The following is a 15,300-nucleotide window of genomic DNA, read 5'->3' as shown; positions in this document are numbered from 1 at the left end:
AAGTATCAAGCTCTGATACCAATTGTTAGAATGTATGGCTTTAAACTAGAGGGGGGGTGAATGGTTTAAAGGGTTTAGGGAAGAGTTTAAGGAAGAGAGAAATGCACAAACAGTTTATACTGATTCACTCTTAACCTAAGAGCTACATTCAGTTTCCCAGAAACCACTGGGGAATCCACTAGGTAATCAAATCCAAATTACATACACACACCACCAAAGAAGTGACCTTGATCCCCTTAAGACACACACTTCCTTTGGCTCAGCACACACTTCACCAAGAATGTTGATCTTGACAACCTCAAGAACACACAACCCTTCTTGGCTTTACAACACCAGAATGTACACAAATTACAGAACGAATTACACTGTTACAGAATCAACTGAAATCAATACAGAGTAATCCTATTCCACTTCTCTCTTGAATAACCAAAGCTAAAGTTCAAACTCAAATGCTTGAAAACTCTTTGAAAAACTCAAATATGTTTTTCTTTCGTGTTGTTTGTTATAAAACATTAACAAACTATTTGTAGTATTCAAATCTTGGTCAAAGCATTTAAAGCAGGAGCGTATTCAGTTATGAAATCAATTAAAGCTCTTTTAACAAAAAAAACTGTTTCTGTTAGGATTTCAAAGAAACAATCGGTTGAAATAGCGAATCACTCAGTTGTTTTGGTTTGACAGCAAGTCAACCATCCAAAACAGTTTTCAAACTTTTTCAAAAACACCTAAGTATAAAACAATCGGTTGTTTCGACAAACAACACGTTGTTTTTCACTTAGTTTGAAAAACACTTTAAACTTAAAAGATTTGGAAACATTTAAGCTTTAGATTCAACAAAGAGTGGATTACAAATATAATCTACCCCATATCTTATTCTAAAGCACATCAGCAACATCAAGCACTTCCAACCTTCCATCAAACGTTTGGGATTTGGATTCTTCAAAGATTGAACATGTTGAATCAAGTGTGTTCAAGCTTTGAAGAATCCAAATCCTTTGAGTTTGATGGAAGGCTGAATGTGCTTGCTGTTGCTGAGGTGTTTTAGAATAGGATATGGGGAGATTATTTGTGTAAATCCACTCTTGATTGAATCCAAAGCTTAAGTATTCTCAAACCTTTTGAATTGAAAGTGTTTTTCAGTTTAGGGTTTAGACAACCGATTGATTCGCACATTCAATCGATTGTTTGTTTTCAAATCATAACAGAAAACTGTTTTGTGTGTTGATTGAGCTTTAAATGATTTTATAACTGAATGCGCTCCTGTTTTAAATGTTTTGACCAGTCTTTGAAAGCTATAAAGTGTTTGTTTAGCTTTTGTAACAAACAAGAATTGAGATTTAATCATAGAAAAACAGATTTGAGTTTTTCACTGATTTTGCTTTTAAGAGTTAAAGATTTCTTTGAAATTGCTTTGATCAAGAGAGAGTGGAATGGGATTTTCATTTGTATTGATTTCATATCATTATGTAACAAGTGTAATTCTTCTGTACTTTGTGTAAACTCTGGTGTGTTAGGCCGAGAAGTGTTGTGTGCTCTTGAGGTTGTCAAGATCAACATTCTTGGTGGTGTTTGTGTTGAGCCAAAGGAAGTGTGTGTCTTGAGGGGGATCAAGGTCACTTCTTTGGTGGTGTGTGTAAGTAATCTAGGTTTGATTACTTAGTGGATTCCCCAGTGGTTTCTGGGAAGACTGGATGTAACTCTTGGTTTAAGAGTGAACCAGTATAAACAGTGTGTGCAGTCTCTCTCTCCCTTAAACTCTTTAATTTCAGTTTGTATGTTTTAACTGGTATAAACAACCGATTGTTTCTGCGAAACAACCGATTGTTTTTCTGGTGTTGTGCTAAATTGCTTTGTGTTTTTAGCAAACTGAGTTCTGAATCAAGTTTTCTCAAAGGAATTTCATTCTAGACTAAAAAGTTTGCGAAAACCATCTTTAAACCATTCACCCCCCCCTTTAGTTTAAAGCCATACATTCTAATAGAACACACTTGATTCAACAAGTAGATGGTATCAATCTAAAGCATGGCAAGTGAGAGAATGGCCGAAGTTTAGCAGATGACACTTGATGTGAGTTGATTTTAGATTCATTATTATTGTGACACTTTTTAAGAATTATGATCAAGATTCTTAGCAATTTAAGGTTATTAGAATGTATGGCCTTAAACGAGATGGAAGGTGAATTGTTTAAGGGGGGTTTTCGAAAACTTTTTAAACTAGAATGAAATTCTTTGCAAGAAACCAGATTAGGAATTCTGTTAGCCAAGAAACAAAGCTCAAAACAGCAAAGCACCAAAAAAACAATCGGTTGTTTCGAAGAAACAATCGGTTGTTTATATTAGTAAAAACAAGAACAACTGAATTTAAAGAGTTTAAGGAAGAAAGAGATGCACAAACAGTTTATACTGGTTCATTCTTAAACCAAGAGCTACATCCAGTTTCCCAGAAACCATTGGGGAATCTACTAAGTAATCAAAACCAGATTACACACACACACCACCAAAGAAGTGACCTTGATCCCCTCAAGAAACACACTTCCTTTGGGTTAGCACACACACCAAGAATGTTGATATTGACAACCTCAAGAGCACGCAACCCTTCTTGACTTTACAACACTAGAATGTACAAAGTATTTAGAAAGAATTACACTTGTTACAGAATGAACTGAAATCAATACAGATGCAATCCTATTCCACTCTCTCTTGATAAACCAAAGCTCAAAGGTGAAAACTCAAATCTTTGAAATCAATCTGTGAAAAACTCAAATCTATTTTTCTTTCTTCTTAATGTTTGTTATAAAACTTAAACAAACTGTTTATAGCATTCAAAGAATGGTCAAAGCATTTAAAGCAGGTGCATATTCAGTTATAAAATCATTTAAAGCTCACTTAACTAACAAAATAGTTTCTGTTAGGATTTTCAAACAAACAATCGATTGAAAGTGCGAATTAATCGGTTGTTTTGGTTTGACATCAAGTCAACCAACCAAAACAGTTTTCAACCTTTTCAAAAACACCTAAGTGTAAAACAATCGGTTGTTTCGACAAAACAACAGGTTGTCACTTAGTTTGAAAAACATTTTAACATTAAAAGATTTGAAAGCACTTAAGCTTTAGATTCAACAAAGAATGGATTACAAAGATAAACTACCCAGATCCTACTCTAAAACACATCAACAACTTCAAGCAACTTCAGCCTTCCATCAAATGCTAGGATTTGGATTCTTCAAAGCATTTGATCACACTTGATTCAACATTCTCCCCCTATTTGATGAAGACAAATTCCTGGTTGCTTGTGTTGGACTTGTTTGAATCTGAAGCAGTTCCTGCAAAACAAAGTTTAAGCAATATACAACATCTATGGCAGCAGGTTAGAATAGCACATATAACTTGTGTTTTGCTTAACCAAAATAGCAGAAAAACCAGCACACCATAAAGCATCAACAACAGCAGAAACATCAATCACTTAAATAGATAGAGTTTGCAGAATTAAAGACAACACAACATAAAATCTCCCCCTATTTGTCTTCACAAATAGACTATAAGAAGAGATAAAACAGAATTTAAAAGAAATAGCACTTAAACTGGTACAAAGTAAAAAACAATCGGTTGTTTCGAGCATTCAACCAGTTGTTTTTCTTAAGTCATCCTTGCCATATTGCAGCTCAAAGATCTGGTTTTTAACAACTTCAATTTGTTCATCCAGGGTCAGAAAGCAAGTATCCGTGATCTGGAATTTGTTGTCAATGCTCTGGAAATTGGTCACACAAAGATCATGGAGATTTCTTTGATTTTTCAGCAAAGTCATCAAGCCTATCCATCATGTATCTTTCAAAAGAAGACATAGAAGGAATCTCATCCCTTAATGTCCTACACTTGTTCCAGCATCAAAGTTAGTTGCAGGTTGTTCTTCATTGTGGATATCCATATCAACAGCTTGATCTTCTTCATCAAAATCAGCAGCTGCAGCACTTGATGAACCACCATGATCACCATCTTTGCTCACCCATCTTCCATTTATCTTGGTGAATCCCATCTTGCTTAGTGAACTATTGTTCATTTCTTGTGTTGATTTAACCAACTCAGAGGTCTCATCTTCAAGATTCACTTCGAAATAGAGCAAGAATTTAGAGATTAAAACAACATAGGGATAATGGTAGTCACTTAACCTCATGGATTTTTGCATATGTTCTTTAATGATATGAATCCAATTAATCTTGATCTTCGTCATGATGCAGTAGATATAAACAAGATCTTCTTCTATTAAAACAGAATGGTTGCTCCCCCTTGGAGTTAGGATCCAAGTGACAATGAAAGCTAACACCCTTTCATCTAACTTTAACCCTCCAACAAAACAAGTTCTCACTTGTGCTTGTTGATTCTTCAAGCAGCTTTTGTAGTATTGAACTTTGTTGAAATATTCCACAACTCCAAGATTACCTTTATTGATTCTAAGACCATCATATTTCAATCCAGTTACAGTAGCCCATACATCATGGGTAATCTCCATGTCTACACCTTTAACATGTGAAACAAGGTTGTTTCCTTCAAACTTTAGGTTTGTGTAGAATACCCGAATCAAATCTGGATATATGTTTCCCTTCATCTCCAAGAATCTTCTCAGCAACTGATCCTTGAGAAGCTTTCTAACATTGTCCAGCTTTTGGCTTTTCAACCAATCAAAAGAGACAACTTTTGGATTGTTAATCACTTTTGTGCTTGTCTCAAAGCAATACCTCTCAATAAGTTCATTATCCCCTGAAAACCAGCCCTCAAGCCTCCCTCCAGACCTTATAACCCTTGTTTTGATCCTCTTTGATGTAGGTGGATGGACTCCATGATAGCAAAAAAAAGAGGCAAAGGCTCACACACAAAGAGAGAAAGAGATGTTGCAAGAGATGGCTCAATTGGTTGTTTTTGTAAATGAGAATTGTTGCACCAGATTTTATAGCATGACAGAACCCTACATTGATCAATTATTATTAGTGGGTTTCAGTCTTCAAGAAGAAAAGACTGGACCAAGACCTGCACAGAAAACGTCAGAAAAGAGCAGAAAACCACATGGTCATCACATGTGATCTTTGACTAGACATAAAGACTCTTGAATTTCCAAGATATGGAATATATTCCTTTATGACATGTTGTAACTTCCTCCAGAACACAATCAGGCTTTCAAGACTGCTTTATTGACTCAAGATCCTTTCATTATTGAGATCTGCAATAGACAGAATGCATAGAGAAATTAATCCAATTCTTTCACAGTGTTGTCAGAGAAGAAACACGGTTGTTTTGAGGAAACAATCGGTTGTTTTTCTGTAACATGTTGACAAATTGTGATTTTTAAGCATAGACTGAGAAAGGTTCAAAACAGATGTAAATGCTCATTTGAAAAAGTGAATTAAACATGAATTAGTAATTAAAAACAAAGGCAAAGATAAGAAAGGTCTTATCCTTTTATGAAGTCCCTTCAATGAGTCATTTGTTTATGATCAAGAAGCTTCTTTTGACTTTTGAAAAGACTTGGACTGGTACACACCCTTAATTCAGTTCCAGTCTTAATCATTTCCTTCCAAGAACCTGATCAGATGACTCAAAGCCTCATGTTCTTCTAGTTTCCCTGCATAAAAATGAATTCAAGCGACAAGATTTGGTCCCCTTACAAATGTGAGTCCATTTGATTTATTTTTATCATTTGAAACCTCACAGCCTTTGGGAATCCATTTCATAAAACCTCTGGGAACAGAATATTTCCTTATTTTGCAGAATCTGACAGAGTGGCCTATTTTCATGCAATAAAGCATGTAACAACCGGTTGTTTCGACTTAACAATCAGTTGTTTTACTGGCAGTTTTGTAAATTTCTTTGAAAAATTATCTTGCTTATTCTGTGGATTAAAACCTAATCCAGCTCTTCCAATAACACAATTTTGAGATGCCAAGACATTCTCAAAGTTGGATTTTCCCTTTAAAAGCTTATCCACAGTTATAACAAGATAATGAACTTTCTTTTCAAGATTTTCACAAACAAGAGACTCACACACATGAGAAGAGTATTTGCAATGTTTTTCAAACTTTTGAAAATCAATTTTTGATTTTTCCAGCTCTTCTTCAAGTGTCTTAACTCTCTTTTCAAGCCAGTTGTTAAGCCCTTTCAATTGGTTGTTTGAGAGAACCAATCGGTTAGCTTCTTCATGAGTTTCTTGAAAAGCTTTAAGCAATTTACTATAATTTTCAGCACTTAGGGAAGCACATGAACTTACATTGCTTGAGCTACATGACTCATCATCTCCTTCTGTAATCAAGCATATGTTTGCTTTTTCATCTTCACTTGATGAGGAGCTTGATGAGGAGACTTCATTTTCATCCCAAGCAATATATGCTCTTCTTGATTTTCCCTTTTTCTCCTTGTAGCTTGATTTCTTTTCATTGCATTCTTTGTTTGGGCAATCATCTTTTATGTGCCCTTGTTCACCACAACCAAACAAGTATAATTGTTAGAATTGAAATCACTAGTTTTCTTGTTGCCATACATTTCTTTGTTGGCTTCTTTGTTACGATTTCTCTTCAAAAATATACTAAACTTCTTGGACAGCAAACTAAGGTTTTCTTTTTCACTTTCGTCACTTGACTCTTGCTTGCTTTTGTGCTTGATAGCTTTCAAAGCAATGCTTCTAAAATGCTTGTCACTTTTTTTAACATTGAGTCTATTCATTTATAACTCATGTTCTCTAAGCTTACCAAACATTGAAGCCGTTGTCAAAGATGTCAAATCTTTTGATTCAGAAATTGTTGTCACCTTAGGTTGCCATGATCTATCAAGACACTTGAGAATCTTGATGTTTAGTTCTTCTTTATCAAAGGTTTTCCCAAGGCTCATAAGGTGGTTGATGATGTGGGTGAACCTCTTTTGTACTTCAACGATTGACTCACACTTAAGCATTCTAAATATTTCATATTCCTGAATTAAAGTATGCTTTCTAGCTCTCTTCACATCATTGGTTCCGTCATGAGTCACCTCCAAAGTGTCCCACATCTCCTTGGCCGATGAGCATTGAGAAATCCTGAAAAATTCATCCGAATTCAAGGCAGATGTTATGACGTTCTTAGCAATACAATCAAATTTGGCCTTCTTGTTTTCAGAATCAGTCCATTGAGACCAAGGTTTTTCAATGGAAGATCCATCTTTTTCAAATTTTGGAATAAAATGGTCATTTTCAATTGCATCCCAAATTCCCTTGTCAAGAGATTCAACAAAGATTTTCATTCTAACTTTCTAGAATTGATAATTCAAACCACAGAATAAAGGTGGTCTGTTGATTAAAGCACCCTCTCCAAAAGGTAGTTTTTCAGCCATTGAAAAAAGGTTTTGGGATCAAACTCGAGTATTTTTCAAGTACCAAGCTCTTGATGCCAATTGTTAGAATGTATGGCCTTAAACGAGAGGGGGGGGGGGGGGGGGGAGGGGGGAGGGGGGTGAATTGTTTAAGGGGGTTTTCGAAAAAATTTTAAGCCAGAATGAAATTTTTGCAAGAAACCATATTAGGAATTCAGTTAGCCAAGAAACAAAGCTCAAAACAGCAAAGCACCAGAAAAACAATTGGTTGTTTTGAAGAAACAATCGATTGTTTATACCAGTAAAAACAACAGCAACTGAATTTAAAGAGTTTAAGGAAGAAAAAGATGCACAAACAGTTTATACTGGTTCACTCTTAAACCAAGAGCTACATCCAGTTTCCCAGAAACCACTGGGGAATCCACTAAGTAATCAAAACCAGATTACATACACACACCACCAAAGAAGTGACCTTGATGCCCTCAAGAAACACACTTCCTTTGGCTCAGCACACACGAAAAATGTTGATCTTGACAACCTCAAGAGCAGACAACCCTTCTTGGCTTTACAACACCAGAATGTACAAAGTATTCAGAACGAATTACACTTGTTATAGAATGAACTGAAATCAATACAAATGTAATCATATTCCACCCTCTCTTGATAAACGAAAGCTCAAAGGTGAAAACTCAAGTCTTTGAAAGCAATCTGTGAAAAACTCAAATATGTTTTTCTTTCTTAATGATTGTTATAAAACTTAAACAAACTATTTATAACATTCAAAGAATGGTCAAAACATTTAAAGCAGGAGCGTATTCAGTTATAAAATCATTTAAAGCTCACTTAACTAACAAAACAATTTCTGTTAGGATTTTCAAACTAACGATCGATTGAAAGTGGGAATCAATCGGTTGTTTTGGTTTGACAGCAAGTCAACCAACCAAAACAATTTTCAACCTTTTCAAAAACACCTAAGTGTAAAACAATACAGGTTGTTTTTCACTTAGTTTGAAAAATACTTTAACCTTAAAAGATTTGAAAACACTTAAGTTTTAGATTCAACAAAGAGTGGATTACAAAGATAAACTACCCAGATCCTACTCTAAAACATAGCAGCAACTTCAAGCAACTTCAGCCTTCCATCAAACGCTAGGATTTGGATTCTTCCAAGCTTTTGATCACACTTGATTCAACAAAATCTAGTGCGTATACATGCTTTTAAATCATCCCAAGAAACCATAGGCGGCCTTTTGTTTAGCCCAATGTCCATAAGAGTTTTGTGCCACCATTGCATGGCATAGTCCATGAATTCTAAAGAAGCTAGCCTAACCCTTTGGTCTTCTAGGACCTCATGTACATGAAAGATTTGCTCAACTTTGACCTCCCATCCCAAATACACATTAGGATCCCCTTCACCACTAAAACTAGGTAATTTTACATAAGGCAAATAAGGCTTAGCCACATTTTGGCACCTATCTTCATAATGTTGGTGCCTCCTCCATTCATTTTTTTCATGATGTCCAGAAGAACTTTGAGAACTCTGTGAGGTATGCCTAGGATGATGATGTCTTCTCTCTCGGTATTGATGAGTATCTTCACGGTCCATCTCCAATCTTTGGAGCCTTGCCTCCATTTGTCTTATCACCTCATCCTTTTGTGCATCCTTTAATTCACCAATTAGGTATGTTTTTTTAGGTGAATGAGGCTTAGAGGATTCTCCATTAGAAATATTAGCCATGATAACAAAGAAACACAAAACACAAAGAGAAAACAATGAAAGAAAACTTGTTAGCAAATAAAGCAAAAGAAAGCTTGCGGCAATAGGAAAAAAATATCACTCAAACCACTCCAAGAAAATATTTCTTTCCTTAACTAAGCCTCTCTTGTGGATTGGATGAGCCTCAAGTGATGTCAAAGCAAAATACACTTACTCAAAGAACAATACACCACAAAACTTGAGAAAGAAGGAAAAGACAATTAAGAAAAGGTATAAGCAAGAAAGCTAAACCAAAGTGTGAAAAGAGATGTTGACAAAACTTTGAGGAAAGAAGACAAGCAAATAAAAAGGCACAAAAGAGAACTCAAAGAAACCTACTAAACTTTTAATAAAGAAAGAAATGAATTGCTTTAAAAGATGTCAAAGTAAAAGGATAAAAAATTCCACAATGTAGATAACAATTTGCCAATCAAAATGAATCCAACCTTGAAAATAAAATTGATGTGCAAATGTAATGTCTAGATGCAAATCCCAAACTGTTTTGAAGAATTCGGTACTGTTTTTTTTATACTACATGACATTATCGAAGAAACACACCATAGTTTGCATCATAAATTTTTTTAACAACATTCAATTTGCACAATTTTTTTTTTAATGGATTCAAGATAACACTTGAAATCAAATGTTTGGAACTCTAAATCAACTTCTACTAAACAAATATCTAAAGACAAAGCAAACTTTCAAAATTAAAAACAAGTAGAAGCAAAACAAGGAAACCTAGAACACTATTGAACATAAAACTCAGAGTAAAAAGCAAGATCAAAGAAAGGCATATACTAAAGACATATTCAAAACGAAATAAGCATTGAATATAAGGTGCTGAAAAATTAAAGAACAACAAAGAATTGAAAGGAACTTGAATGTAAATGTGCTAGAATTTAAATTGCTTCAAAGTAAAGTGTCACTTTAACTCAACCACACAAAAATATCACCATAGCTCTAGATACCACATGATTTGAGTTGATTTTAGATTCATTAATATTGTGACACTTTTTAAGAATTAGGATCAAGATTCTTAGCAATTTAAGGTGAGTCACCTAAGGAAAATCTCCACTGGACATTAACTTAACAAGTGTTAAGTAGATGTGAAGACTCATTTCCAAAGGTCCAAGGTAAAATACAATTAAAGGTGAAGAATGATGGCAATTAGGAGTTGTAAACAAAGGCAAACAATTCGGTCCAAGTGGAGGAACTTAAGGAAACATCAATGGAGTTCAAAGTTGATGTGAGTTGATTAGGAGATGAAGCATTAATAGACACTTTTAGGAATTAGGATCAAGATTCAACAAGCAATTCAAGAACACAAATCAAGAAACCCATTTCAAGAACAAAAATCAAGAAACCCATGGAAAACCCATTTCAAGAACATGAATCGAATAGAACATCAACAAGTAATTCCAACCGATTAAAACAAGAACCAATGACAAACTATTGATTAGAAACATTTAATAGCAACATTTGACCGATTGAAAATCAAGAACAAGAAACAAAACATATTTTAGAGTTTTTGATATGGATGAACATGGAAGAAGAAGATGAAAAGTTGAAGAAGACTTATGTGGTTGAAGACATTGGGAGTGACCACGCCACTTGGATGGTGGAAGGTTCCAAGATAAGTGGGAGTGCCGCCACTTGAGGATTCCCAATACCCACAAGATGAGACAAAAAGAAGGAGAGCAAGTCTCTCAAAGAAACCACTCAAATTCTAGAGAGTAACCTCATTTTCAATTTCAATATTCAACTTGTGTTTACAAAAGCAAGGCTCCTCTTTATATAGGAATAGAGGACCGGTCATGAAAGGTAAGATACATGAAAAGTCATTGTAAATGAAGAGGCAAGGTGTTAGAATGTATGGCTTTAAACTAGAGGGGGGATGAATGGTTTAAAGAGGGTTTTCGCAAACTTTTAAGTCTAGAATGAAATTACTTCGAGAAAACTTGAATCAGAATTCAGTTTGCTAAAAACAAAAAGCAAATAAGCACATCACCAGAAAAACAATCGGTTGTTTATACCAGTTCACAAATATAAAACTGAATTTAAAGAGTTTAAGGATAGAGAGAATGCACACAGAGGTTTATACTGGTTCACTCTTAAACCAAAAGCTACATCCAGGCTTCCCAGAAACCACTGTGGAATCCACTAAGCAATCAACCCTAGATTACTTACAACACCACCAAAGAAGTGACCTTAATCCCCTCAAGACACACACTTTCTTTTGGCTCAGCACAACACCACTAAGAATGCTGATCTTGACAACCTCAAGAACACACAACACTTCTCAACTTCACACAGAGAGTTTCTTCAAAGTACAAAGGATTACCCTTGTTACAGAAAAGATCTGAAATCAATACAAGATGAAAATCCTATATCACACTCTTTTTTTATCCAAGCAATCTTAAAAGCAAAATCAGTGAAAAACTCAAATATGTTTTTCTTTGATTAAAACTCAGTTGTTGTTTGTTACATAATCTGAACAAACTATTTATTGCATTCAAAGACTGGTCAAAGCATTTAAAACTGGAGCGTATTCAGTTATAAAATCATTTAATGCTCAGTTAAAGCACAAAACAGTTTTCTGTTATGGTCCCAAAACAAACAATTGGTTGAATGCTCAAATCAATCAGTTGTTTTGGTTTGACAGCAAGTCAACCATCAAAAACAGTTTTCAACCTTTCTAAAAACACCTAAGTATAAAACAATCGGTTGTTTCGACAAAACAACAGGTTGTTTTTCACTTAGTTTGAAAAACACTTTTCTTTTAAAAGGTTTGAAAATGCTTAAGCTTTGGATTCAATCAAGAATGGATTTAACACATAAAATCTACCCCATATCCTATCTAAAGACAGGTCAGCAACAACAAGCACATCCAGCCTTTCATCAACCTTCAAAGGGTTTGTATTCTTCAAAGTTTGAACACACTTGATTCAACAATCTCCCCCTATTTGATGAAGACAAATCTCTGGTTGCTTGTGTTGGATTTGATTGAATCTGAAGCAGTTCCTGCAAGACAAAGTTTAAGCAAAGCACCATATCTCTGATATAGGATTAGAGTAAAAACAGAAAGTATATCAGCAGTTCTAAATCCAGCAGAAATAAGGCTTACTTAAACATCCATAAACCACATAGAGTTTTGCATAAATTAAAAGATAACGAAAGACAACACAACATAAATCTCCCCCTATTTGTCTTCACAAATAGACAAAAAGAAGAGATAAAAAGATAATTGTTCTAGATCATACAGAAAAAGAGAACAAAAGCAATAAAATTGATACAAGACAAAAAACAATCGGTTGTTTCGTGAATTCAACCGGTTGGTTTCCTCTAATTTTCCTTGTCATACTGGAGTTCAAAGATCTGATTCTGAACAACTTCTATATGTTCATCCAAGGTCATGAACCGTGTATCCATGTTGTTGAACTTGTTGTCTATATTCTAGAAGTTGCTTACACACAAATCATGAAGATTTCTTTGATTCTTGGCAAATCCATCAAGCCTATTGACCATATATCTTTCAAACGAAGACATGGATGGCATTTCATCTCCTTGATTCCCTGCACTGGTTCCAGCACCTAGATTGGTTTCAGGTTGCTCTTCTTGATGAAAATCCATGTCAGCAGCTTGATCTTCTTCATCAAAATCGGCAGCTGCAACACTTGATGAGGCACCATGATCACCATCTTTGCTCACCCATTTGCCACCTATTTTGGTGAGTCCCAGCTTGCTAAGAGAGCCATTGTTCATCTCTTGAGTTGACTTAACCAACTCAGATGTCTCATCTTCCAGATTCACTTCAAAATAAAGTATAAATTTAGAGATCAAAACAGCATAGGGATAGTGATAATCACTTCACCTCATGGTTTTTTGCATGTGCTCTTTGATGATGTGGATCCAATTGATTCTGATCTTCTTCATGATGCAGTAGATGTACACTAGGTCTTCTTCTGTTAGGACAGAATGATTGCTCCCCCTTGGAGTAAGAATCCAAGTTACAATAAGAGCAAACAACCTTTCATATAGCTTTAAGCCTCCAACCGAACAAGTTCTCACTTGGGCATTTTGATTCTTCAAGCAACTCTTGTAGTATTGGACTTTGTTGAAATCCTCCACTATTCCAAGATTTCCCTTGTTGATTCTTAGGCCAGCATATTTCAAACCAGCAATAGCAGTCCACACATCATAAGTGATCTCCATGTCAACTCCCTTCACATGAGAAACAAGGTTGTTTCCCTCAAACTTGAGATTGGTGTAGAACACCCGAATCAAGTCAGGGTAGATGTTCCCCTTCATCTCCAAGAACCTTCTTAGAGATTGATCTTTGAGCAACTTCCTCACATTATCTAGCTTTTGGCTTTTTAGCCAATCAAAGGAAACAACTTTGGGGTTGTTTATCACCTTTGTGCTAGTTTCAAACCTATACCTTTCAATGAGCTCATTGTCTCCAGAAAACCAGCCCTCTAATCTCCCTCCAGACCTCACTGCTCTGGTTTTAACCCTCTTTGATGTAGGAGGAGTTGATTCCATGACAGCAGAAAAAGGGACAAAGAATACTCACACAAGGAGAACAAGAGTTGTTGCAAGAGATGGCTCAATTGGTTGTTCTTGTGAGAGTGAACAGCTGCAACAGAATTTAAAGAAAACACAGAACCAAAGTGCATTCAATGACGTGAGTGGGTTTCAGTTTTTCAGAGAGAAAAGACTTGACCAAGACTTGCACAGAAAACGTCAGAAAAAGCAGAAAATCACATGGTCATCACATGTGATCTTTGACTAGTCATAAAAGCTCTTAAATTTTCAAGATTTTGGAATATATTCCTTTATGACATGTTGTAACTTCCTTCAGAACATAAACAGGCTTTCAACACAGCTTTATTGACCCAAATCCTTTCGTAATTGATATCTGCAAGAGACAAAAATTAAAAAGAAATTAAATCCATTCTTTCACAGTGCTGCCAGATACAAAACAATCGGTTGTTTCGAGGAAACAATCGGTTGTTTTTTTGCAACAGTTAAACATGTTGGGTTCAATAGTGTCAAAGTTCAAGGGGGGGGGGGTGAATTGACCTTTTAAAAGTTTCGCGCAAAATCAGATTTTATCAAAGTACACAGAAAATAAATCGATTTATTTGGCAATGAACAAATTTATTTTGACACTGTTTATGTTTGAAAACGTTTAGATCAACCAAGTTAATCTTGAGATTATACAGATTAATTTGCAAGTCACACACACACTGATATTAAAGAGAAACCAGTGAACAGCAAAAAACAGTGACCTTTAATTTTTTAAGCAAGTGATTAAGGTTCAATTATTAGCTTGATAATCAATTGGGTAACCTATCACAATCAACCTGTTCCAGTTGTATTTCACAGATCAAATATCTTCTTCACAGAACCAAACTGATTTTCCAGAAAATAAGAACTTTATGAACAAGCCCAGAAAGAACAAATTTATTTTTAATTGAACAGATTCAATTTGTGGCAGATTAGCAGATAAACAAGAATTCGAGTGCAGGGATGAAGAGAAATGAACACACAACAATTATATTGGTTCACTCAAATGAGCTACATCCGGTCTCACCTAATCCAAGGTGAAATCCAATAAACAAAACGTACCAAACACACTTACACAGCCACTGTTCTTGAACCCTACAAGAAACTTGGCACACTTGCTGAAAAACACTATTTCAGCACACACACTCTTCAAGAAACCCTATCAAGAAGAGTTTACAATCACACTTTTACAAGAAAAGAAATATGAAACGAATACACCTGATAGAGGATGCAAAAATCTGCCTTAGACCAGTAGAACAGATTGTTCACACAGTAGCAGCACCTCTCACCAAGCCTTAGAACCAAACAAGAACAAGCACATTTTTTATTTTTGAAATCTTTCAAGAACACATGCTAATTCTCTGTAAATCCTTAATTCTCTTATGTAAAACTTGTTTTCTCAAATGTATGATTCACTCTTAAACGTAGGAACAAGTTTTCTTTTTATAGAAAAACAACCTATAACAGATTTTCAAAAAACAGTTAAAGTTGTTATAAAAAGAACATATTGAAAATAAAAAGAACAGATTTATTTTCAAAAGCAGTTAGAGAATTTGTTATGTGAAGGAGACTCAGTCAACCATTCTGGTGCAGGGATAAAACGAAAAAACCGTTTAAGATAAACATGGCACCAGACTAAAAAAAATT

Source organism: Phaseolus vulgaris, chromosome 2 (assembly GCF_000499845.2).
Source record: "Phaseolus vulgaris cultivar G19833 chromosome 2, P. vulgaris v2.0, whole genome shotgun sequence".
Classification (NCBI taxonomy): domain Eukaryota; kingdom Viridiplantae; phylum Streptophyta; class Magnoliopsida; order Fabales; family Fabaceae; genus Phaseolus; species Phaseolus vulgaris.
Note: the sequence above shows the minus strand (reverse complement) of the source record.